This window comes from Ischnura elegans, chromosome 12, assembly GCF_921293095.1.
Source record: "Ischnura elegans chromosome 12, ioIscEleg1.1, whole genome shotgun sequence".
In the NCBI taxonomy this organism is placed as follows: domain Eukaryota; kingdom Metazoa; phylum Arthropoda; class Insecta; order Odonata; family Coenagrionidae; genus Ischnura; species Ischnura elegans.
This window is the reverse complement of record NC_060257.1, coordinates 32042192-32069036: the sequence shown is the minus strand read 5'-3', so window position 1 is coordinate 32069036 and position 26845 is coordinate 32042192. Positions and strand designations below refer to the sequence as shown.

Genomic DNA, 26845 nt, shown 5'->3' with positions numbered 1-26845 from the left:
CCCGACTACACTATTTTTTATTCTTACCCATGTCTTTCGTCCCACCCTCTTAGCGGTCATTATATGTCCCATTCGGTGTTATTGTTCGTGTGATTACGAGAGAAATGCTATGTGTTCCCGTTACACCCGGAGGAAGGTTGAAAAAAAACGCGCGTCATCTGTGAAATTCAGTACGTAAGTGTGAATGCCATCTCGGAAGAATGCATGGTGTACGGTTGCACGCATTACCGCCATTGACGAGGGAGATAAAAGGAATCGTTGGAATGTTAGTGGGACTCCAATTTTTCTCACTTAGTACCCATTCTTCGGAATCTCCCTTTCAGCGATTATAGGTCATTTGTTTCCGTGTCAAAGAGTCATGTCCCTTTCTTATATCTATCCAGCCGGAAGAACATTCCCGGTAAAGTAAGGTGCTCCGTATTATCTCTCAGCTATTGACGAGCAATGTTTGTTATGAATCCAGCGAGATGCTGTCTGGGAGACTGTAATACATCAAATACTGATGAAATGTTTGCACACCTATTTTATCGCAAAAATATCAGTATATTTCTCTCAGTAATTAGTCTAGAACATATATTTAATTTTATTAATCGCCAATTGTGAATTCTCTCTTCAGGAAAAAAACTATTATTTGAAACAGGATAAAAAAGGGAGTCAAAATATCTGACTGACTATTAACGTTCTTAAGTGAATTTGATTTTCGGCTCGATTTAACAATTTACCCCAAGTAACTATGTAGTATTAACTGTACATTCTTATGTAATCAAAATAAACCTTAACAATTCATAATATTTAAATTAATAAGTAAACATCCAACAGTGAAATTAATTTCATCCTTTCACATGCTTATTAAATACTTAAATAGACTCTAATTAAATCAAATTTTATTTGTGTAAATTCACTAAGATTTAGCCTGAGGAGACTAGTGAATGCTCCCAAATTCATGTTACTTATGTGATTACTCGGAGCAAACGGCATGGCAGCGTGTAAGTACTTGATGTATATGAGAACATTCGTTGTTATAAAATGAAATGTCGAAGACTTAAAAGAGTTTTTTAGCCTACGACGCGGTGGCTAAGGAAAATCTGATAATAACATAAAATTTTGAATTATATATGACGCAAGTATGTATAACAACCAAAATAACCTCCATTATGGTTTGTAAAACCACATCTATCAATAGTATGGTGACAATCTCTTGCATCACAAATCTTGGTTTTTAGGAGATGCAACCTTTCTATGCATAATTACTCGGGGTACATATCTAAATCCTCATCTGTATGCTAACCCACAAGACGTGTGACTTGAGGTGACGACACAATTCGTTAAGCTGCGTATAAATACTAAAACATCGTTAGTGTGCGTTTTGTTAGATTTTGCTGCCGGAGTTCGACCTAGCTTTTATTTAAGACCAACATTGTCCGTAAGAAAAACGAAATCATGTACCTACCTATCGGTTAGAAAAAATACCTCATTTGTGGTTTTTTGTGGTGTTTAGAGTGCTGACTTCCCCAGTTCGAATCCCGGCGGTGTACGTGGTAGAGATTTATCAGAGGCTGCCCAATCCCTGCTTGAGTGTCTTTTGGAGAGCACTGAAAGTGAAGCACTCCGTCCGTCGGATGGGACGTTAAGCCGTGGTCCCCTTGGCGCCTTTCTTTAAGAGCAGGCTAATGCTGACGCCGGGTTTCTCTCCACCCTTCCTTCCATACCATTCCCTTATGGTGCAAATGACCTCAGCTGTCGGTCGCCTCCTTCAAAAGCCTTGCCATAATTTCTGAAGCAATGAAACCCTATCCCATGGTCTTCAAGTCTACAGCGGCTCCCAATATGGCTCGTTTTAAAGCTGCAAGCATAAGTGACCCTTTCAGGGTCATACATTGAGATCAGCGTTGTAGCTCAAAAATTTTTTCGGTGAAAGCCCATACTGGCACTATCAAATGAACCCTGTTTGTGCTCCTTGAACTTCATGGTCTAAGTGAAGATTTTTCTCTGTGGTGCACAATGGGTCATTAGTAAGTGCCACGCACTTTGAATTACTCTGCACTAACAATGATTGCGGAAGCTCGTGATACCGTATTCAATTTCACACAATTAGTACCCACCGTCCAAAGTAAACTTAAGCAAATGTTGTGCAAGTTTCTACCTTCTTATGGGCTGTTGGCCAACCTAGCGTTACTATGGTTCATTCCTCTCCTTTTACATCTCTCCCGTGGTTTTAAACTCTTCACATAAATTAATAGTACAGTGCTATTCTGTTCTCGGAATTCTTCTGAATATGGAAAATTAAATAAATATGTTTTAGTTCCATTTTCTTATGACAGCTTTTAAATCAATTGGAACTCATAAAATGGTTAAATTTGCGCAAAATTATTGCATAAATGAAAAGTTGTGCTCTGGTGAATGTAGAAGAATTTTTTTTATTTTTTTCATTAATCTAACTTCTACATTGTTTTTAGCGGTATATCCAGTCATCTTTCGACGTTTAAATTCTGTCTTCTTCAGTCTTTTCATTGAACACTTACTGCGCATAGTTGAAATGCAAGCGTTTAATTAGGTAGGAAATTTACTGATCCAAAATTGTATTCCTTCGTAACGCCAAATTCATAGGATTTATGAAGAAACCCTTCTTACAGAAAGAAGTTTCTTCTAGCAGAAACAGTATCTTCGTTTGTCTCTATTAGAATTACATATAAATAATTGATAGCGATTGATTAATGTCCTAAGTCTAATACGTCCAGTAGGAAACGCATTGATGTTGTAAGCGAATTGCACCAATGAATTTAATGTTAGTGAGTTTAATCAATCCCAATGTATATTTAAAGCAAAAATGTTTTGATCTAATTACTCCACCGTTAGCAATTAATGCTAATTTAATCTAAAGGATTTTATAGCTATATAAATGAAGCTTTAATGAGTCCTTGGAATTAAAGCAATTAATGCTAATTTAATCTAAAGGATTTTATAACTATATAAATGAAGCTTTAATGAGTCCTTAGAATTGAAGCACTTGATTCCTCTACATACTTGATTCATTGATGGTAGGATCTCTTACCTAGGTGACTTTAGAACTGAGATTTTGAAACACTGTAGCTATGACAATGTTCTTTTTAAATTGGTAGTTTTTTGCCTCGTGTTAGTATCAGCTTCAAATTGTTCTTCGGGATATGGAGACTATTTTGCTACAGTTATGTTAATATTTCCGCTCTCCTTCTTTGCTCAATTAGGTATACTTTGAAATGTATCTTAAAATTACTGCGGGTAAAATCACTAAAAAAGTATGAAACCGCTGAAGCATGAGATTGGATGCATTCGTTTCCCTAAAGATTTGTCCAAACTAGTCCTCGGTTCACATAAATAATGAATCAAAATATCTATTCCGGGCATTAATTTTCATAACAGTTTACGAATGGTTGAAGCATAAAATTTAATTTTGAAATCGAATATGACGTGTTCATTCATGCCCATAATAATAAGATACGTAATTTCTTCCCACTTGTTTTTTTATATCTTAAGGTGCTTAAAATAAATATTATTCCCTAGTTGTGCATGGGAGATCGGTGAATATAGCACTGCTTAAAACAAGTGATTTGTACGCAGTCACGCGCGTGGGTGCAAAGTTTTAGTAGGTGAAAAAATTCCGCTCCATCACGCTAGAAGCTTCACATTTTATTTATTTTTCATCGATTTAAAGACCATTTCTTTTTACGCTGTCTGCAATTTTAATATTTCCAATGAGTCGCGTTATTTCAATGGGATAGCTCTACCGCTTAGCTTACACTTTTTACTATTACTACTAATTATTATTATTATTACCTGAAATGAAGTTATCTGATTCGACATTACTTGCAAGCATTATCATAAATGTAGTAGATGTGTTTATTCTCGTCCATGAAACCAAGAGTGTTAAACGACCAGATCTTTATAAAAGATCGTCCAACTCATCACTCAGGTTCACGCGTGATACCGCCTACCCATCTAGTGAATGCGTGCTAATTAAACCTGCTCCTTAGCAGCACCCACCCGGCGTTAAATTGTAGCGCTAATTGAAATCTTGGGGATCTGGCTCCCTGTAGAAGACAGGCAATCAAGAATGATTCAAATCTTCTCTAACAAGAAAGGGATGGCTTAGAGACCCAGGGATCTTTGGTGTTCATAGGAGGTATATATGCGTAGCGATGGAAAAATGTCGATCGAAGTCGTTTTTTCGAAAAATCGATTTTTTTATCGAAATTAAAAGCCAGACTTTTCAACAAAAATCGAAATTGGAAACAAAATATCTGCCGATTAATCGAAAAATCGAATTATTTAATTTTTTTTCCATTTATTTAAAAGAAGAGAGTGTACAAGACACGTTAATTATTCTTTCAAAAAACATTCAAAATACACATTTTAATGGTAGAAAGAATAATCTTAGAGTACATGCTTGAATTGTTAGTTAGCGTTTACAAATGCCTGCACATTGAAGTTTAGGGATCACCGCTTCGAACCGTTAAGCTTCCCTAAATCTTTTATGAAAGGTCAATTGAATTCAATACCTATATCATGATGATTGAGGACATACCTTTCCAATTTTATCGGTCTTGGAGAAAAGTCTTTCGCATGGGATGGATAATGTTATCTCAGGCCAGTGGTGACTCTGCACAGATCAGACGAAAAGGTCAAGATCTAAGTTGAAAAAAAACGAATTTGAATCGATACTCGAAGATAATGATCTTTGGTCATTGAAATTAGATTTTCGACTTGAATCAAAATCGAGTTTTCATTACTTTACACGCAGTAGATCGATGTGTGAACAATGGGGGGCATACTTTTTGAGATAATATTTGAGATCACCATTAATTATTCCAACGCCACGTTTAACATTCCCATGATTGGTCAGGAATGAACCTCTTGTTAGCGTAAGCGATCTTCATTGTAAGTCAGTAATGAAAGATTTTTTTTACGCAGCTTTCCATTCCACTATCCTATCATATATTGTATTCATCTTTACGTCTATTTCACTCTAAGCCGCCCTTTGTCTCCTCTCCTGTCCACTAGTTTTTCGATGATTTTTTTATCAGACCATTATATATCACCGAATATCTGGCGGATCCCAGCCTAATTCCAGCCTTAACATCTGTATAACGCTTTCTATTTGCTATGCCCAACTTCAGAAACAACACGGATGCGGATACTAACACTATATATCTTTCCAACTGTTGTTCCTTACCTCAGCTGAGAAAATTTTAATAACCACCTCCAACTAGCCGAAAATCTTCGGATATAATAATCATGTTGAGGGTGAAATAGAATACTGAAATAATCACTTTCAATTTTCCACAATTGTAAAATTTATTGTCGACCTACGTTTTGATGTTATTACATTATCTTCAAGGTACAAAATGGTTCGGTAGAAGGTAAAAAAATTGTGCAAAATTATTTTTATCTTATTTTTATCTTAAATATTATAAAGTAACATCGAATAATCGTCGGAAATTTTATATTTGGGGAAAATACCAATTTATTTATTAATTTATATTCCAATTATTTTTAAGTGAAAAAACTTCGGAGCTGTAGTAGCTCCAAAAATAGTCATATTTACTTTTGGTCTAAATTCCTGCCAAGTGGACTTCTACAGTTCATGGCTGCAATTGGAGTTAGCTTTCACAGTTTTTATATTATCACTGCATCACGCTTGGATTTCGGATTTTGTAAAATAAAATATCCTTAGTGCGAAAATAACTTGATATAGACAAATTTAAAGCCGCGTAGACTGAAACAGCAAATTTCCATTCAGCTAAATTTTTCTGTGCATCTCCAAGGCAACCAAAGCCACCATTTTGAATTTTTCACATGATAGCTACTTTGCATAACATTCATCAATAAGGCAAAAGTCGAAGAAATAGCTGTAGTAACTCCAAAAATAGTCATATTTACTTTTGGTCCAAATTCCGGCCAAGTGGACTTCTACAGTTCATGGCTGCAATTGGAGTTAGCTTTCACAGTTTTTATATTATCACCAAAAAGGTGGCATAATCTCAAGTTAGTGAGCCCGAGTCTGGAATAGGAGAGGTGCAGGGATTACTGATGAGAAAGAAGGAAGCAACGGAATGCAGAAAGAAAAACGGTAGGCCATCGATTCGCCATTTTCTTGTAATCAAAACGGATTTGTGCGAATGAATCAATCGCAAACTCCTCACTTCGACAGGTAATTTCTCTCGCTCCATTCTTTTCAAACAGTTCCGCTCACAAGACGGGGGAATGAATTATTGTCCGTCCTGTCGACCGGAAATTTCAAAGATTCATATTTTCCCAGGCTCTCACGTTGTCTTCCAATCAATCTAATTTCCTCTCATTTTGATCAACCATCGTTGCTCAACATACCATTCTACACTCAACGATGAATAACTTAGCATCTTAAATCATATATTATATCCTTCTCGACCGCATGTATTATAATGAAGAACCTGGTTTTTTTCCCAGCATAAGATTTATGAGATCGGGATCCCGCAAATAATATGAACTTGAAACTTTTGACATTACACCTCTTTATTACACGTCTTGTCTCTTAATCTTTCTTTCCAGAAATCCCCTTTTTATCAAAAGCACATATCAACGTTCTTTTAAACAATAAGTAAACAATTTAAACATTGATGCATGTGTCTTTATGACCAATATCACTTTTTGTATATGTTTAGTTTATTTTCTGTTTTTAAGTTCATTTGTGGTTTGTTTTGTTTATTTGTGAGCATGTTTGTTTTTATTTTGTTTTCTTTTATTTCTTTGTTTGAGACGATGCTATGGTGATAAAAGATAAATAATGGATTGATAAGGAGAGAACCATCTTGAAGTGGATGTAAAATAGGATTGAGAATAAAACAGAGTGTCCAGTGATATTTACATTGAATTTAATCGCTGTGACACGTTAACATCAATAAAAAACAAGCATTAACATATAAATTAATACAATAAAAAACAAATGACGATGGAAATTAAATAAATTCAGTTAAATATAATAAATAAAAGGAAGTTGGACACGGCCCGGCACGGCGTTACGCATTTTAGTTAAGCATTAGTGGGCTCTCTATCGAGTTAGTGAGACGGCAGTTGCCGTAGTTTCCACCTCTATACGCCCTAAGGAAGAAGCCAGAGTTAGGCATCGAAGCGACGGCTGCCGCTATCTCACCCAGTGAAGGATATGCGAACATTTTTTCAGCAATGTTAATATTAATAAGCACTAGGTGTTGTAATCCTCGTTTATAATTCACCAAACCGCAGTTTTTGTTTCGTTGTTGTGCTCCGATTTTATCCTGAACATGACACTTCATCGGCGCCTGCTCATTCAATATATATATTTTTGGTGGGTTATTAAATGATCAAATTTTTTTTAGAGTGTTCTACGTTATGGTAAATATATTTGCTATATTGAGCGTATAATCTATTTTTAATTTATTCAGTCAGTTGTGGTGACCAAGATTTTCCTGTGGAAACGTTATCACATGAACAAAATACATGAGCTACAAAAACATGAGCTTGCATGGCGGTACAAATTAATTGGAAAACTAACCGTGATCCCTGTTTGTGATTACTTTTTTTATAAATTGTCTATGTGCAGCTAAATAACTTGCTCTGATTCAAATGTATTGCAGGATACCTACGTGATCATCAATTCAATCGTTGAAATCTCCAGCCTAATTTTACTGTGCCTCGAGGTGGCTCAGGGATAGGTACTGGCCCCATTACCCTGACAAACATACGAATACAAACTGGTGGAATAATCTCAATTCACCTAGAGGTTCACCGAAGGCACAAATAGTGTTCACTAACCCTACAGTCGCAATTAAAATTCACTGCACGTCTTACTTTCCTGGCAGCTATACAAAACTTTCAATTCCAGACAAAAATTATAATGCATACGTTGCCTCCCTTACTTGAAAAATGGACATATTACCATTTGGCAAAAATGCGTAAACCGCCCATAAAAGTATACAAATATAACCGGAGTTTGATCATCCACAAAAGCCCGCCATACTAAGTAGCTCCCTGAAACAAGTCAGGATGGTTTTAAAGAGCTGGCTACTAAGATCGTAGCATACTAAGCTTTGTAGCTCGTAGTAGCGATCTATGAAAATCATCGTGATAGTACGCTATTACTTAGAACGCGTAGTAGCTTACTAAGGAAATTAGGAATACGGCCGATAGAATGTAAGCAATACATTCTTAGTAGCGCCATACTTAGTCTCTCCCTTAAACAAGGCAGGATATTTTTTTATAGATCTGGCTACTAATTGTAAGGTAGTAGCATACTAAGCGTAGTAGCCCTTAGTTGCGAACTATGAAAATCATCGTGATAGTACGCTATTACTTAGAACGCTTAGTAGCTTACTAAGGAAACTATGAATACCGCCGATAGAGTGTAAGAATACATTATCTTCCGCCATTGTAATGTATTGTAAAAACGCTTCCTCTCCCTAATTCCTCTTACTCAGGGGCGCTGGCATTCGTACGGGATGGACTTGCGAACGAACCCACGGTAGGAGGTGGAAGATCCGTTGCCATCAGTCAGTGCTGCAAGGGGAGTTACCTTGCAGTGGGATGGGTCGAGTTGAGGGAGGAGGTTGGTCGGAGTGTGGGGAGGACAACCTCAGATCCTCCGGTAGAAGGAGGAAGAGGGTGGTCGGGGGTGCTCTCGTGAGTGCAGAGCAGGAGGAATAGCGGAGGTTGAGGCGACCAGGGAGGGGTGGGAGGCGAAGTAGGGGCGGCAAGGCAGGCGCGAAGCTATAAAGGGACCGCAACGGAGACGTCGACCTCAAACGCCGGCTGTGCTCCGCTCCGGAAGGAACGACCCGTTCGGTTTTCTACGCTTCCGCAGGCTACCAGCGAGTATTCTAGCAACGCCGTTGGGTGCTAACTCTTCGACGACAGTTGCAAGTCTTGTGTGATCCCACTGCATATTTGGATCCATTTGACTCGTGTTCTCCCTCGCGACGGGGGTTATTTGACGCCGATTTTGTCCGTGGACAGTGTTGACTTGAGTGAACCTGAGGGTTTTGATCGGAACTGAGCCGGTTGGTTGAAGTGAAGGAGATCTTGCGAGCGGTTGGCTTGGGGATCAGCGGTCGTGAAGGAGGTGACCCGTAGAGAGGCCGTCTGCAAGGGATCGGAGGAAAAAGGTAATTGGATTGCTATGTTTTCCCAAAGGACGCTGTACTCGTGCCGTTGACTTCTCTTCGTTCACGGAGTGCGGGCTTTGAAATGCTGGAATAACCTATTCGATGTCATCTCTTGTAAATCATTGACGATTTTTTAGTTTAATCCAAGAAGACGCCATCATTCCCTTTCTATTGGTATCTTTACTTGCCGAATTACTTTTATTAAATACGTTATCATCCTTAAAATTTTCTGAGTATCTAGAGGAGGTATCTGTCAACGTTTGTCCGACCCGAAAATACACTATTTTCCCACTTGAGAATATATCGACTCCGAAATTATAAAATATTTTTGTTTGGTGCATTTAAAATTCAAGCTTAGGAAATATATGGAACTATCCTATTCGATACCATTTCTTGTAAATCATCGACGAATTATTTTAGTTTGTTTGAAGAAAACTCCCTTAGGATAAGTCTCTTTTTGCGCCGAATTACTTGTTTACTTAATATTTTTTCATCCCAAAATTTTCTGAGTATCTGGGATAGGCGTTAGTCTGAATAAAAGTAATAAAGTTTCACATTACTCTTTAATCAGTAAAATTGTATATTATGTTAAATCAAACTTTCCTTCGGGTTGATACTCGGGCGTTAAAATCACTAACCGAAATTGGTGGTTCCTGTAGCGGAAAAAATATTACGTCCAACTGAGCGAATATTTAGATGCAATAAATTTAACATGCGTTACGAAACTAATAGGTGCCTCAAATTCAGGATGCATTTAATTATTTCTGTGGAAATATTTCTTTTTGAAAGAAGACTGTCAAGAAACAAAAATAAATGTCTCTTTGCATGAATTACTAATTGTCATTCGAAAACTTTTTTTTAATGTCGTCATATATGTTACGTAGCTATCTCACAGCGTAGCCATGATCTCATTATACTACGAAACAAAGTGGTCATAATACTTCTATTGAAGCCGAAATATTTTTGATATAATATATGTTTACAACAGTAAAAATTCCTTATTTTAGTATTTCCGAGTTCTTTTATTGATTTAGCCGGAGGAAGATATAACTCGATTCCAATAATATGTACGCAAAACATTATTAACTCGTGAGAGGATCAATAAGTATATCAACGAATAATATCTATGTGATGCACTTCCGCTGATTGTGAACTTTTATTACACCAAGCATATATTGCTGGTCATTGTACGTTGGCCCTGAACTGCCTTACATGTGTTTTTTTAAATTCCTGAGTTAAAATTAAATCTAATCCCTCATAAAGAAGGCAATATAGGAGCTTCCAGTAATAGTACCAATTTCCTGTTGTGAATGCAAAATTTATGTCCAGATTTCATCTCAGCGACCAAAATGAGGCAGTCTCGCATCTTGTAGATCATAAAAGAACCCATCACTCCCGATAAACCGGTGTTTTTATGTGACGCATTATTTTTTAAAAGATAGGCTTTCCTCTTGAAAATTTCAAGTTGCATACCCTTATGAGCATTTATCCTGGATATCTAATTTGAAAAATTTGCCTTGGCACCTTCTCAGCTGTAAAAGTTACAGATATGGGAAAATGTTAGCTAATGAATGTATACTCTATTTAATTTAAGTATTCTACCAATTATTTTAGGTTTGCATTGAGTGTTTACATGGTATTATGACAGCCTCCCCTCCCTTCACGCGCCTTCCTCTTCAATTCACAATTTAAGGCCCGTTTCCTATCATTTTATACCTAAAAATCCTATTCTCTTCCTTCCTCTCCCTCGTTTACCCAGCAATTCACCCTCTAATACCGTTTACAACATCCCCTCTCTGCTAAGTACTCGCTCCATCCTTACCTTCTGTCTCCTCCATATCTCACCTAGATGCTAACTCTCATCACCCACCATGTCCAGCACTTCGTCATTCCTCCTATCCGTCCACTTTCCTTCCACCCACCTTCTCAACGCCCATATCTCGAGAAACTCCAGTCTTATATAGACCTCCTCCGAATTGTCCATTAATAATATATGTATCCTGAAAATTTCAAGATTTTAACGTTAGTTTTAGGCAAGTAATACGTCGTGGAATAAGAACAGAATGCAACCAAAGTATTTTATGCATTCCTGGTTAATTAATGCGATGAATTTTATCGGACTTCCGTCCCGATTATGTGTTAGTGGTAGAGGTGGCGATTCGTCTTTTGAACGATCGAGGCCAAGTTAGGCTGGATGTTTCGCGTTTTTTTATTACGCGACATGACTAAGGTCGTGCTAAATGGGAGCTCCTCGGAGTACGTTCGTTGACCCGGCGCTCATGCGCATGACGCTGCAGGCACGCATACGCTCAAGGCTGCCGGAGAAACCTCTTCGCTTCCACAGAGAATCCATACCTCACACTTGACGCTCTTTTTTTTTGGTGACGCTTAAAACCAAGGATGCTGAATATAGGAAGCTCCATTCCATCTCATAGAAGGCTGATTTCTGCTGTCTTTTTGGTCGCATTTTAATCGTCTTTCAAAAATGTCCGCGTTGCTGTGATGAGTGCAATGCGATCCGATCAATTAAGAGAGATGTTTTGCCGAACGGATAGATATGGGAATTCGTTTTTCCCCCGAACCATAAAGGATTTTAATAAACGCTAGTCCCAACCTCGTTAGAGCACTTAATTTTTTTTTAAATAGCTGTAAACGGCTGGTGTCCTAACACCCCCTGCCACACGCCTTTTAGGCGGCTTGCAGTGTATTTTGTAGATGTAGATGAATTTTTTTCCGAAAATTTTCACAGTAATGCTTGTCATTGCGGGAAATAGCATTGAAGAGTTTGAATTTGATAAATCACGTTATTATGAATGTAAATTTCGGTTGACACTCCAGTTATACCTACCCTAATATTTCCCCATGAAATTCGGATCAACTTGTCCGTCAGCGAAGCGAGTGGCGACATCCGTAAATCCATTCAGATGCGCGGTGGGTGACAACATATTAAAAGGCCAACTTAGGGATCCTCTTTTTTAATGTTCGTGCTTAAAACTTTGATACATAGAAAAATATTTATTGTTTAGGACTAAATCCAAAAGCGCAAAAACAGAGTAATACAGTTTTCAGACGCATTAATTACAAAAAGATAAACTTTTCATTTTTTAAATACCTATTTATAATGTTTTCCCACTTCATAACACAAAAACATAACGAATGCATGTACCTTATTAGAAAAAGTCAAATAGAGTCACACACTTATGCAATCAGCTTGAATTTTCAGGTAATTTGTAATAGACGCGAAGTAAAATTTTCCTGTAACTCGAATTCGAAAACTTTAACTCACTATCCAGATGTAAGTTTTTTAGATTTAAGTTTCAGGCATATGTTGAAACCCTGTGGACCCTGGTAGTTTATAGATTATAGCGCAAAATTTGAAATGAGTAAATAGTCACCAATAAGTGAAACTGCGACCGGTTAAGAGAAGGGTATGTTATGATAACTCTTAATGGTATTCTTGTTATCTGAGATTTTGTCGCGACTTCGATAGTAGAATAATATCCGCGTTTATTCTTAAGCAAAGTTTACCTATGTAATACAAAATTTTGAAAAGGTTTTTGTGAATATGTATGTTTTAACAGACGTACGGGATATTTACGGGTCCCCCAGTTGCAAAACTGGTTTTCGCACTCATATTTAACATAAGTGGATTAGGTATACGGGAGAATAACGTAAGGGACATGAGATCTACGAGTTTGCATCTATATTCAGCGTATTAAAATTCGTAATACTAGTTATTTTAGATGTTTAAAAGGGAACCATCGTTATATCCCCAATAACTTGCCTTGATTTTTGCCTACGTTATAGTTCATGGTGGCTACTTTCTTTTGGCATAAGCATTTTACATAGCCATTCACCATTATAAATAGGCAAAACTATGGTTTTATAATTATTAATTCTCATTTAAGTTATTTTTTATGGAGAGTTATGATTGCCTTTTAAATAATTTATTATTTCAATTTTTATCGGAATAATAATCTTCAACAAGCCAGCAAAAACTTGAAACAGTTATTGATGGATACCGAATATTTTTATGCGGCGTTACGCTGTTTTCGAATGTTGATTCAATATCTAACTTTGTAGGTCGTGCTTCTGGTTTAAAGGACTAGTTACATGATGCATTAACACGCACAAGAATGTAAAATGTACGAACGCGTGAATGAACACGAAATGCTCCGTTTAACCTCCCAACTTGTGCAAACGCACGAACGGAAAATAGAACCTGTTCTAATTTGGTTCATGCATTCGTACATGTTCCGTTCCTGTCCACAAAAATCATTCACGCAAACAGACATTAACTCGTACGGGTTAATGTACCGTGTAACCAGGCCTTTAGGGGTAACAAACTGGCATTGTATTTTTTTATGGAAAAATTGACGTAACTCTTTTCTTATTTAATATTAATTTTCATACAGATATTTCCACTTATGATCAAGCAAAGAAAAATTCAAGTTTCCCACGAAAATATGCTCTAAAAGAGAGGTTCTCATATCTCTGCCCAGCTTAAGCGTTTTGAAGCGTGCCTCCGTGTAAGCTCGCATGCGGTCGGAATCCGTAATGCGATTCCCTTACGGTGCACGAAGTTTTAACGGTTCTGCGTCGCGAGTTGCGTACGGAGACGGAATTGGAGCGAACTCAGAGCGAAGTCATTTTGTCAAACGGGGCGATGTCTAAAATTGGCTCGGAAGGGTTGGACAGAATGATGAATGAGAGAGAAAAAAGCGCTATAAATATCTACGGATCGTCTTGGAGACTTGCCCCCCTTTTCATTCAAATAGTTTTCTCAGGAACAAGGTTTCCTTGAGATCACTCACTCACTCAGTGCTTTAACTCGAAGATTGGTTTGAATAGGCGAGGGTAAAGCTCGTCCCAAACCAAGACACAGGTTTGTGAATTTCTGATATTCAGTATAGGGGGAGGAGGAAGTTCCTTTCCTCGTGCCTGGAGGACTTTTGCTCTTATTGCGACTGTGAAATAATTTCGTCTTCCTGAAGGGATGGAAAGAGTGAATAAGCGAGAAAAAGTGCTTTAAATATCTATGGTAGATAGTCTTGGACATGTGCCCCCATTTCATTCAAGCAGTCTTGTCAGGGGCTGAGGTCTCCTTACGATCGCTAACTCACTCAGTGCTTCAACTAGAAGGTCGGTTTAGATAGGTGAGGGTAGAGGTAGTTCCAGTCTAAGGCACAAGGTTGTGAATTTCACACTCATTGTAGAGTGATGGCAACGTTCCTTTCCTAGCGCATGGAGAATTGCTGCTAGCATAGCGATTGTGAGAGAATTTCCTCTTATGTCTGGCTGTCTTTCCTAGTTCCTAGTAGGTCTCGTCCCAGACTAAGGCACAAGCCTGTGAAATGAACACATTCAGTGCAAGGGGGAAGGTTCCTTTTCTTAGCGCCTGGGTGACTTTTGCTAAAGTTGTGATTGTGAAAGACTTTCATCGTCAGTTGGGCTGCCTTTCCTAGTTAAAACATTTCGTTACTACGATGCTTATGATACATAGAGGATGATTTGACTGAATATTAGGGGAATAAAAAAAAACTTCCCACAAAGCGCCATTTTAATCATGCTCATGTGATTTGGATTGAATTACCGTATTCATTAGCTAATAACTACGAATTTTTCATGGGTCCTTGCCTATATTTATTTTTTTCATATTTATTAAGGTATTATATTCATTTTGTCAGTCTTTGGTCAAAATGGTGAATGTAGTCTAGCAGTTTCCATAATGGTACTGCCTTTAGATCCTGAGTAAAAAATTCTGTTTTCAAATACAATTTATGAACATTTTAGCCTAAAAAACTATATTTGTTAACGTCAGTCAATGAAACACACCTTAAGGATTATATTTCGGAATTTTCATGAAAATATCAAGTGTTTCATTCAACGAAACAACTTCCTTAAGACTTGCCCCGCGGTACTCCTGGGTTCTGAAAAGATCGTCAACTCGAGGATCGCTATCAATGTTAACCGGGAGGTCGCTTTTCATTTTTTTCAAAGCTCTTTACCCAACTTTCCGAAAACCAGTATAGTTTACAAACCAATTTTCTCCCATAGTGAAACCATATCCCCCTGCATCCGGGGCAGAACGAATCAGCCTATGGGCTTGTCACTGATTAGCTCAACTCATCGTTTATGAATGGGAAAAAGATAAGTGGAGGTACCCTCCTCTCTGTGAAAGTTCACTTCTCAATGAACTTACGGAATCACGACGGTTTCGGTTTTTTTTTCAGTCCAACTCGGTCGTGACATTATCGGCGTTTCCAAAATTTTTTGGTGAAAAAAGTGTTCCTGGTTGGTTTGGAGCGGGGGTTATCTCACGTGCGGGTCCCGCACCCCGACCGTAATTTGTTTCGGCCGATACCCGTTCCGCTTGAATGTTTTTTGGCGGCATCGAATGTGGGAGTTCGATGGAAAGTCTAAGAAGAGGGTGTATTTATGTGATGGTAAAGCTTTGCCGAGGATAAAAAGGCTGAGGTGAGCTGCTAGTTAAGTCCGGAACATCCAACACTGCTCAGCTTCTGATAAAAAGCCTCCTTTCCCCAACTCCATTCCATTGGGTAACGCGAGAGCCGAGACAGACGCGCGTTTAACGGTTCTTCACCTCGGATTCCAAATCCTTCTCGTCGAGGAATGAGATGAACTTCCGGCCGAAAACCTTTCGCCATAAATTGAAAGCGTTCAACGGGGCAATTGATTAAACCTGACTTCGCTGATACGGTGGAAGTGGGTATTCACGAAAACTGGAACCAATCGTTTTGAATTGGAATTTGCCCGGGCAACTTAAGGAGGTAGGTTCGCGACTCTTCGTGATTCAAGACAAATGCATTTCACATATTTGACGAAAAAACGTTTTACTATCTTTTGAATACACATGGAGTTAAAAAATTAAATTACGGTACAGAGACTTTGGATAAATCATTCCTAATAATTTTTAGCTATTATTCCATTTGAGCTTACCGTAGCGCCATTTTCATGTAACTAACATCATTTTAATTCAAAATAACACCATTTATTTCCTAATAGCTCGAAAGGTAGTGCTCTTAGGTTTAATTTAATCACAGTTTGAGTAGCTCGGATGACATGAGATTTGTTTTCATGACTACAGAAGTATTGTAGTATTAATCAACGTTTTCGAATACTTAGATATATATCGCCATTAGATCCTGTATAAAATGTGGCTTATTAGCACATTAGGTCTTTTTCTGTAGCATGTATGCTCTTCACTGATGAAACGTACATTGTATATATCTCTTCTTTCGTTACTGTATCAATGATTTATTCCCACTGTCCCTATATTGGGATTTTTCTTCCTCATAGAAAAATCTCCCCGGGATGGTGGTAGAAAAATTGCGCACGCATGGTTTCGCTAGGTAGGACCCCTTTTGCTTCCATAGCACTGGGGTGCTTTATCCCTACTCCCATTTCCTTCCAGCCCTTTCCCTTCCCTGGAGGCGTCGGCGGGCTCCGATCGCGACGGCGTCTCCATCCTTTTTCCTTCCTCTCCAGCCCCCTCCCCGGGATTCCTGGCGTATAAGCCCCTGGCTTGGTTCCGGGCCCCGGTGCGTTGTACCCTTATCAGGGTTCGCCTTGAACCCTGAAAGTTCTTGTATCAATGACTCTTTTCTTTTATCAAGTAAAACTTATTCTGAGGTAGGCAAATTTTCTTGGATTATACCTTAATCACTAGACATAAAGGCAGCATCGTGCGAACGGGTTAGAGTAATAGTGTTAAATGATAAAGCACATAAATTTTCAAAGTTTTCGTGCTGGCATCTATTTACCATCCGTAATCATTTTGGTCTCACTGCGAGTTCGACAAAAAAAGCTCTGTTCCTTCTTTACATCAAGTTTTCATCATTTTCCATCTAACTGAATCCCATTTAAAATTATGCATGAGACTTTAGTGCAAGTTTACATTGATATAAAGGGTTCGCAAAATATTAAAAAAAGAATGATTTTTAACTGCATTTTTTTCCCTGGAAAAGAATAATAAACACAAAGCATCTGTTACGTTGAAACGGATATACACAAGAGGCCAGGAGGGTTACTATAATCACGACAAGAATATGATGACGATCTTTTGTAACTTTCGGATTTCGCACCACAGCCACTTGGGCACGTATTTCATCTGACGTAGCCGCAGATCGTTAAGGCTGCTCCACTGAGCGTTTCGCATTTCCTCATCTCAAATCCTCTGCTGAGATAAGAAGGCTAAGCATGGATTACAGAGCATGCCACGGCTACCAGTCCAACAATCGCTTCATCCTTCCGTGGACTATCATTGTTTTCGCTGGAATCCACGGATTCAAAAACCCGGGTCCCGTTTTTTTCATTTAATTGCGGGTTATCTTTCAAAAAATTTAAATATACATTTAAGAGCTCACGAGGAAGGCTTTGCGTGCCGTCTTCATCTCAAGAATTTTTCATCTTAACGGTTAAAAAAAATGAAAATCGCTGTCGCGCTTCGCTGGTCGGCTGCTCGGGAGTCAAGATCGTGGGCTTTTGTGCAGTGGCTACCTTAATCGATTTGGAGAAAGCAACTAGTGTTTCGCCCAAAGAAGTCTGATTGCCTGGGAGCCGGTTCGTGAGCCAATGTTCCGCGGAGTAATGAACCGTGAATTGGTGGGTATGATGTAGTTGTCCACTTGCTCACGTATTCACATACGAGGGATTTGCTTGGACTCAAGCAAGAGGAATTTTATTCAAAGAAATAACCGCTAGCAAGCCAGCTAGCTAGCGGCACACCTTTACAGGGTCACCCGATATTGAAAATAATTATTTATTTAGCTAGTTAATTGCCCACATTCAGCTTACTTGTTAGTTTAGAGTGGCACAATATAGCACGCATAAAAATACCAACACATTCAAACGTAATAAATTCAAATAAATAATAATGCATCAAATGAAATGTTGCTCATCTTAAGAATTTCTATTCAGGTGGGAAAGAGCCCAGTTAGTAAAAGTATGGCTAAGAAGTGAGAACGGATCATTGTGGTCTGGAACTGTGGCGCAGCGAGGGGGGGTTTTGGGGGATAATCCCCCCCCCCCCCGATCTCAGACAATGTTTTAAGTTTAATCTATTTTATTTGTTTAGATTAATATTACTTATAGAATAGTGTAAGGATTAATAAAATATCCCTCAGAAGGCCGTAAAACTCACCATTTTTAACCATTTATCTTAATTTTTCCGGCGGAGGGCCCTTGCACCTCCCGCTTACCCTGGAAGGTATGCCATACCCCCAGACGCCCCAGTATTAGTTGCGCCTGTAACCCTCCCTAGCCTTAATTCCTAGCTGCGCCCCTGGTCTGGAAGAAGGGAAGAGAGGCGTAAGAGGAGGGAACGTTTGGCCAGTGACAATCTGGGAATGGACATATGGAGGAGCGCAAGGGCGCAGCCAGGAATTAAGGCTGGGGGGGTGGGGGGTTTAGGTGCAACTAATACCGGGGTGTTTGAGAGTGTGGAATCCCCACCAGGATAAGCGGTAGGTGCGAGATTAATAAATTGCGGAATTTTAAGGTAAATGGTTCAAAATGGTGAGTTTTACGGCTTTCCGAGGGATATTTAATTAATCCTCACACTATTCTATTAGCGACATCAATCCAATTAAGTAAAATGGATTAAAAGTAAAAATTTATCTGAGCTCTGGGGGGGGGGGGTTTATCCCCCAAAACCCCCCCTCGCTGCGCCACTGGAGGAGCTAATGCGTGCGATTCGGTATTTTAAGCGTGTATTCGAAATTTAAAGTTTGAATAAGAGATTAGTTCAGGACAGAAGTATTAAGTATTCCACCGATTATGTTAGGTTTCAATTGAGTATTTAGGAAGTATTCTGGCAGTCTTGCCTAACCTCACGGACATATCGGAGAGGCGCCTCGCTTCTCCAAATCGATTAAGGTAGCCACTGCAGAAAAGCCCACGATCTTTACTCCCGAGCAACCGACCAGCGAAGCACGACAGCGATTTTCTTTTTTTTACCGTTAAAATGAAAATCATCCTCAATTTACTGTAAGCCCTTCCATTTTATCTAAAAATCCTATTCTCATTCTTCATCTTCCTCATTTAACCAACATTCTACCCTCCAACACTGTTTTCAACATCCCCTCCCCGCTCAGTTCTCGCTCCATCCATACCTTCTTCTGCCTCCAACGTATCTCATCATTTTGTATGCAAACGACTGGTGTCCTAACACCCGCTGCCACACGCCTTTTAGGCGGCTTTCAGGGTAGTATGTAAGTGTATAAGTAGATGATGCTGCCATTATTTTAATAGCGACAACGTCTATGAATACAGCATTTAGTGAACCGGTCTGTTTAAAGAATACACTAGGCAATCTTTGGCGAAGCATAACAGCACGCACCCAAGTCTGCGTTACAACTTAAACGGATTTATGTCGAGGAAAAACATGCAGTCAGCCATTGAGGATTTTAATAAGGGGGCGAAAGAACCATCAGCGGAGGTATAATTTGCTGCGCGGAGATTCAAGTTCAAAGGCGTCGTCAGGACGGCTCCTTCCGCGTGGAAAGTCAGTCGGAAGGCGAGAGAAGGAAAGATCAAGTTCAAGGACTTTCGCTCTCCACGTCTTCGAGAGACGACGAGTCCGGAGCGATGAACGACCTTCGAAAAATATGAAGATCTTCCTGCGCAATGTCTCCTGGAAGTCGGCTTCGCGGAAGATGGGGAACTCAGGTAATGTGTCAAGGGCGTATGTGACCCACGTTTTACGATTTAAAAAAAAGAAAGGTTCATCTACACACTACCCCACAAGCCGCCGAAATACGCCCCTTATCCTTCGGGAAAAAGTTGACGAGAGGATAGTTATGTAATAGTTCTAAAAAAGGGTATGAAGATTTTGATATGGAGTGAAGCTCTTTACGGTGCGGAAACATGGAATATTAGGAAGGAGGGTTGACGAGGTGGCTGGAGTTTTGACTTCCCATCCGGTTGGTCCGGTTTCAAATCCCGGCGGTGGTAGAGATTTTTCACGGAATGTCAGATCCCTGCTTGAGATCCTAAAGGTGCAACACTCCGTCCGTCGGATGGGACGTTAAACAGTGGTATCTTTCGTTAAGAGTAGGCTAATCCAACGCTGGGTTTCTCTCCACTCTTTCTTACCCACCCTTACCCCAAGGCACAAATGACCTTAGCTGTCGGTCACTACCTCATCTTGAAATGTTCATATTATTTTGACTTTTTTTGACTGTTTTTTTTACTTTGACTTTTTGACTTTGACGTTTTGACATATATTATTGACTTTAACTCTGCCAAAGTTTGCCTGCGTCGAAATTGAAAAATTATATCCAAGGAAATGATTGGTTAAACTTTCGAATAAGAGATACAGGAGAACTTTACAATGAACTTCTTTTCACATCCTGGAAATTTCGAAATTATAGCATCTATATATTATAAAACCCACTTCCTACCACTGACTGACTGACGGAAAGATTCATAGATATGTTTGGGGTGAACGAGATGAGAGACAAAAAGTCATAGATTTGATCCCCTCTCTAATCGTCTGTAACCCCAGAAAAATTGTCGAAACACTAAATTTTCTATTTTTTATCTATGACAACGTTGCCTGAGTAATTTCAATGTATTTTTCGATTGCGCCAAATTGTCATTTCCATTTAAAATTGCAACGAAATCAGAGATCAGGAGATACCAGAAGTAATAATAAATTGTAACGAAATTACGCCTACATATAAACCATTGAATACTAAAAATACTCTTGCAGGTGACTCCGTAAAGTTATCACCGTGTCTAGTCCCGGTACCCTAGAACATTTCCTACTCCTCGGAAATGGATTTCCTGCGTCATTCTTCCTTTTCCATTTCCTATTTGACCCTTTCTCTCTCTGCCCTCTCTCGAACCTTCAGAGATCCACCTTTTCTTTTTTCTCCCGAATGAAATCATCGCTTATTTTTTTTCTGATGATGCTCCATCTGAAGCGAGGCGTGAAACAAAAAAGGCAGAGTTCTGAGGGGTGGGGCAGGAGCCATACGATGATGTATGGTCATTGACGCCAAATCGTTTTGAGGGGATGGGCTTTATAACGGCAAACGGTAATGTCGAAGATCGCATTTCTTCCATCGGTGGTTAGAAGGGAAGGTCTTCATCTCTTCATCCACTTCCTCTTAGCCAGTTGAAATGAGTTATTATAAACACGTTAGCGTTTTCCCATAAAATGGAAGCAGATCTAAATCAACGTACTACTCCGCAAGCCGCCTCAATAGGGGTATGGCGGGGGTGTTAGGATATCAGCTGTTAACAAATAGAAAGGAAAAACTGTAACGGAATTACGCCTACAATTTATCAAACTCGTTTATGGTTTGGGGGAAAAACGAAGATCCATATCTATCCGATCGGCAAAATATCTCTCTTAATTTATCTTTCCAGTCGGACTTAGATATTTTTGGGGTTCAAATATGACTCTCTGCGTGTTGCTCTGAAAGATATCCCTTCTCAAGGGGGTGGTTTCCTATTTTTTTATTGCCTAAATCGAAATAATATTACTCCTGGAGTATGTATCTCACGCTTTTAGATTTCTAAATGATGATATCTATTTTTCGCGATTGAATTAAAAGTGAACATTTTCAAGCGCGCAAAAACGCGACGGTCAAATTTAAATGCTGGGAAAAGCCCGTGTGACGTCATTCTGGTTCCGCCTGCCGCTGTGTGAGGCCACCTTGGTGCGAGGCTATGATGCAGGCTGCTAGCAGCTAGCGCTTGGCTTAAATATGGATTATTAATACCCTATCATACGAAGGAAACTTTCCGACCATAGGCAATTTTAACATGTGATTATTAAGAGATGTTTCCCAGAGCTCTGTGCCTCATGCATGCATTGGTAATCTCAGACGATGAAAAACTCCTGACTACTCGTATAGATTCTAAGTCCCTGTGACGTCACGTGGAGATGCATCGCATGGGCGCCAATCTGGCCTTTTTGAATGAGGTTAAAAATGGCCATTAACATTCGTCTAAACTGAGAATTCTAAGACCAAATAATTTGTATATTATGATTACACTAATGGTGGGTAACGAATCACTGTCAATGCATTTCGTTTTCTGTGATGAAGGAAACTACCCTGTTGCTCAAGCAATCTAAGCCTAGCGTACAGACTCCGAGTCTCTAGCAGCTCTTGTCCTAATTCATTTAACATCTTTTTAATTCTTTCTGTACGCCCGTGGCAGTTTTTGACGAATCGCGCGGCTTTCCTTTGTATTTTTTAAGTTCACAGATTAAGTCTTTCTGTACTGGATCTCATATCCTCTTGAAACTTGAAATGGGCTCGTACCAGGCACAGGCCTCAATCATTATGTGCATCAAATATTCCCTCATTTTATTTTCCGTTGGTATAATTGTAAGCGATAATTTTTCGCGTTCCATTAAGTGACTGTTTATTGAAGTAATTGGTGACGGTAAGAAATCATAATGATCAGGTAATAGGAATGTATTTTCAGTGCGTGAAATCAGTGGATCGTGTAGATTTTGAAATCTTTGTAAGCATTTACAAGCTGTAAATTGAGTCCGATATTAACCTATTTCCTCTTTCATGCAAGACGTTATGTTCGAGAATAATATTTCTTGCGAAAATGCAGGTTCAACGATAAATTTTTACACTCAAAATCCCCATGATCGATGTAGGAAGAAAAAAAAACTCGCATTAATATATCTGAGGCACACAGCGTAAAAAATTCTTAACGGTAGGAAATGTTAATACGCCTAGCTGGGTTTCGTCATTTTCATGATGTCTCCTGGAAATGAATTCATTCGGTTTCCTTCAATGACTCATGTCCTCGAGTTGAATGTTTTTGGCGAGGACATTGCTCTCATATAAATCCACATCCGGCGGTTAAAAGAGCAAAAAAGGAGAATCAACGCTGTACATAATTTTGAATGCGCCTCAAAGGTCACTTGTGGGCTGATGACCTTTGCTTCCCCCACCACTTTAATAACTGCCCAAACATCTACCTACCCACGAAGGCTCCATAAGTAAATATAAGGATGAATTACGAATGATACCCATGAACAGGTAATTTCCACTTGAATATTTATTTTTTTTTCCTTTTTTAATTGCTTTCGTAGGATAAAGGTCATCCCTCTACCAATAAAATCATGAATATAACATGGTTAAATCGATCATACTCAGCCTTATTATCTGTCGTATTATCGTGATCGTCAAGAAATATGTAATATTTTTAACCCTGCCGCGTGAACGGCGGTGAAATATACAAGCATTGTCAATTGGTAATTCTTGTGTACGTCAAGAAATATTCGGCATGTGTCAGGTAGACCATTTTCAACATTAATTGTATATCATACATAAATAAGTTTACAACTGAGAAAATATCGAGATAAAATCTCGCGTCGATTATTGGCAGAGCAATCCGAAGATATAAGATATAATTATGGCTGTTAAACGAAACTTATATTTTTGAAGATGTGATCTTTTAAATTCATAACTTTTCATTGACATTTTCACCATTTATTAATCATCATCATTAGTCAACAATCCTAAGATTGGTTTGACGCAGCTCTCCACTACTCTCTCCTATCAACTAGACTTTTCATATCGACGTATTTCTTCTCTTTTACATCTTTTATAACTCGTCCTATGTAATTCCTCATTCGGGGCCGTCCTACATCCTTCTGCCCTTCCACCTGCCTTTCTACGATTGTTTTCATCAGGCCTTCAAGCCTCATAATGTGGCTAGCTAAGTTTTCCCGTCTTCTTCTTAAGGTTTTTAGAAAAATTCTCCTTTCTCCCAATCTTCGTAGCACACCATTATAAATATTAATTGGTCATATAGGATTTTTATGCATTCTCTTTGATCGTGTCAAGAGATGTGCCTACTCGGCAGGATATGAACAGCCGATGTATGACGTGACTTAAAAAACAATTAAGAGGAAATGACGCGAAGAACGCAACCTAAAGTAGCACTACGGGGTTTATGAGCATGAGATGCACCAAATCACAAACTTAAGTTGCAAACTGGCAAGCCGTATGGGAACGCATAGCGGACAAAGAAACAGATATCCTCATATATACATATTTATTTATAATTTAAATATTGAGAATAAATGGATCACTCTCATCTCATTGCTGATCTGTGGACATTTTTGAAAACCGATTAAATAAACGGCTGTATTTATCAATCTTCTACGAGGTAGACTTAGGCATTCTCTTAATAGTCCCCTTGCTCTGTAACGTGTGCAGTCGAGGCGATAGACTTAAGCAATGAGTTCCCTCCTTTTAGGCCCCGGAGGGCTGGTGACGCGATGGGCAGGTGCTTCCCAGTGAACTTTAGGGGGGAAGGAATAACAGCGTGTGAACAAGATGGTGGTATGGGAGGCGCCGCGCCATGGAGAGTTAGTCGGTAGTAGTTCGTTGAACTGAGCTTTTTAAAAAATCTTTCTCCACCTCTCTCTTATCCCCTGCCGTCATATTCCATTATCCCACTCATTATAAAGCGAGCTATAAGAGTGTTGTCGGAGGGCGGGCTGAATGTAAAGAATGGATTCTTTAGGGATGAGAGCTTGGTTGGCATGGCAACATCTCCGCATTTGAATAAAGGCGGCCTCAAATGACAAATGACTTTTTCTGTCCGCAAATTCACCTCCAGGTCCCTGAAGGGTAATGGCATTTAGTGGTACCGTCATGTGATTCCCGTCTCTCTGTGGAACTATTCGAGCCTTTCATTGAATGAAGTGACCCCAGTAGAATGACCACAATATTTTCGGGTCCGCTACGACTTATCTTTTTTTACTCTAAATATGCTTCCAGTTTTAGTTTTCTCCCCATTAATGTAATTGTAATAGTTTTTATTAGTCACGTTTCACGAAAAAATCTTTCACTAAAACGGTATATACTTCAATTCTCATCACTTTCATGGATTTTTAATGTTTTTATCAGTTATTAGAAATAAATCTTTCTGATATATAAAATAATACATATGAAATTTCTTTATGATATATAAAATAAATATAGGAATTTACCCCTCGCTCCATTGTTTAGATAATAATTCGCGAAATAGTGAACTTGCAGGGTTTGGTGAAAATTAAAAAGTGCGATGGGCATAAAAATTGGTTACGATCAAAATAAATAAAATAAAAAAATCCATAACTGCATTGAAAATTGAGGCGGAAGTCGAAAATAAAGAAACGAAATAAAAGAAATAAATCATTTGCGAGGGAGTGATGCATACTCTCAATCACCCTTTCCACCTTCTTATTAATCCAATTAGATATTTTATTGCGGTGGAGTATCGATCATGCCGCTGCGGTCATCGAAACGTTTGCCTGCCTCTGGGGAAGTTCTAGACTCCTCCCTCGCTCATCTCTGAATGCAAACACACTGTTACTAATCGTTCATTTCGCTCTCTTCGGTATTTTAAATCAAAATAACAATTACTGACAATGGTAAAATACCTTGAAATGACTGAAAATTTTACACCTTCAATTAAAAAAAAACTTCCATTTTCCTGTCATTAAATTCAAGAGATTTACGTTTGAACTATTTTGGTGTGCTGTAACATATCGCTAACGGTTTCATCATATGTGCAGCAGTAATTTTTTCTGCTAATCAAATCAACACCCTTATACCATAATTTGCAACAGGGAAACATTCATCAACTTTAGCAAGTAAACTTAAGATTATTTGTAATCAATATCTTACTTCAATAAATCAGTATTTGTATCAATGTATAAAAGAGGATATCTGTTTGTCTGCCCGCTATGCGTTTCCATACGGCTGCACGGATTGCAACCTAAGTTATTTCATAGATGCCTCTCATACTCTCAATGCCCGTGGTAGTACTACTGGTTGTGTCTGACGTGTTCTTTGCGTCGCTTTTTCATTACCGTTTATTACGTCACGTCATTCAACTTCTGCGGTTGGATATCCTGTCGGGTTGGCACACCTCTTTAAATGCTTAAAAAGGTAAACATAAAAATCCTATTTGATCATGAAATCCAAGTTTCATGTATCGCTCTTCTCTGGGCCCTATCCTGCCCGAGCAATGCCGTATGGCCTTCAAGTAACGGATAGAAAATAAAAAAAATCCATGACTGCAATGAGAATTTAAGCGGAAATCGAATATAACGAAACGAAATAAAATAACGAAATCACTTGAGGAGTGATGTATTCTCTCAATCACCCGTTCCAGCTCCTCATTATTTCAATTGAATATCGATCGATTATATCGAATAGATATCGATAAAAGAAAGACATCAGTTGAGAGGGAGTGATGCATTCTCTCAATGACCTTTTCCACCTCCTTATTATTCCAATTTGATATCGATCGATTATATCGATTCGATATCGATAAACATAGGCGGATCTGGGGAGGGCACGTGGGCACGTGCCCCCCCCCCCCCCAACTCTAAAATCATTTCGTTCGTTTTGTATTACGAAGTATCCTTGTGCCCCCCCAGGAACAAAATCCTGGATACTGCCTCGCTTGTGCCCCCCCCCCGGAAAGAAATCCTGGATCCGCCCCTGTCGATAAAAGAAAGGAATCAGGTGAGGGGGAGTATTGCATTCTCTCAATCACCTTTTCCACCTCCTTATTATTCAAAATAGATATCGATCGATTATATCGATCAAGTATCGATAAGAGAAAGAAATCAGGTGAGGGGGAGTGATGCACTCTCTCAATCACCTTTTCCACCTCTTTATTATTCCCATTAA

At 38.9% G+C, this 26845-nt stretch overlaps 1 protein-coding gene across 1 annotated transcript in view; it reads left to right on the top strand.

Moving 5' to 3' along the window:
* Positions 1-8781: 8781 nt before the first annotated feature.
* LOC124169382 overlaps positions 8782-26845 on the top strand; it is a 203026-nt gene continuing 184962 nt past the window's right edge. Inside the window, exon 1 of the mRNA XM_046547972.1 lies at positions 8782-9152. The gene's annotated coding sequence lies outside the window, so the exon portion shown is untranslated. The remainder of the gene's footprint in view (positions 9153-26845) is intronic.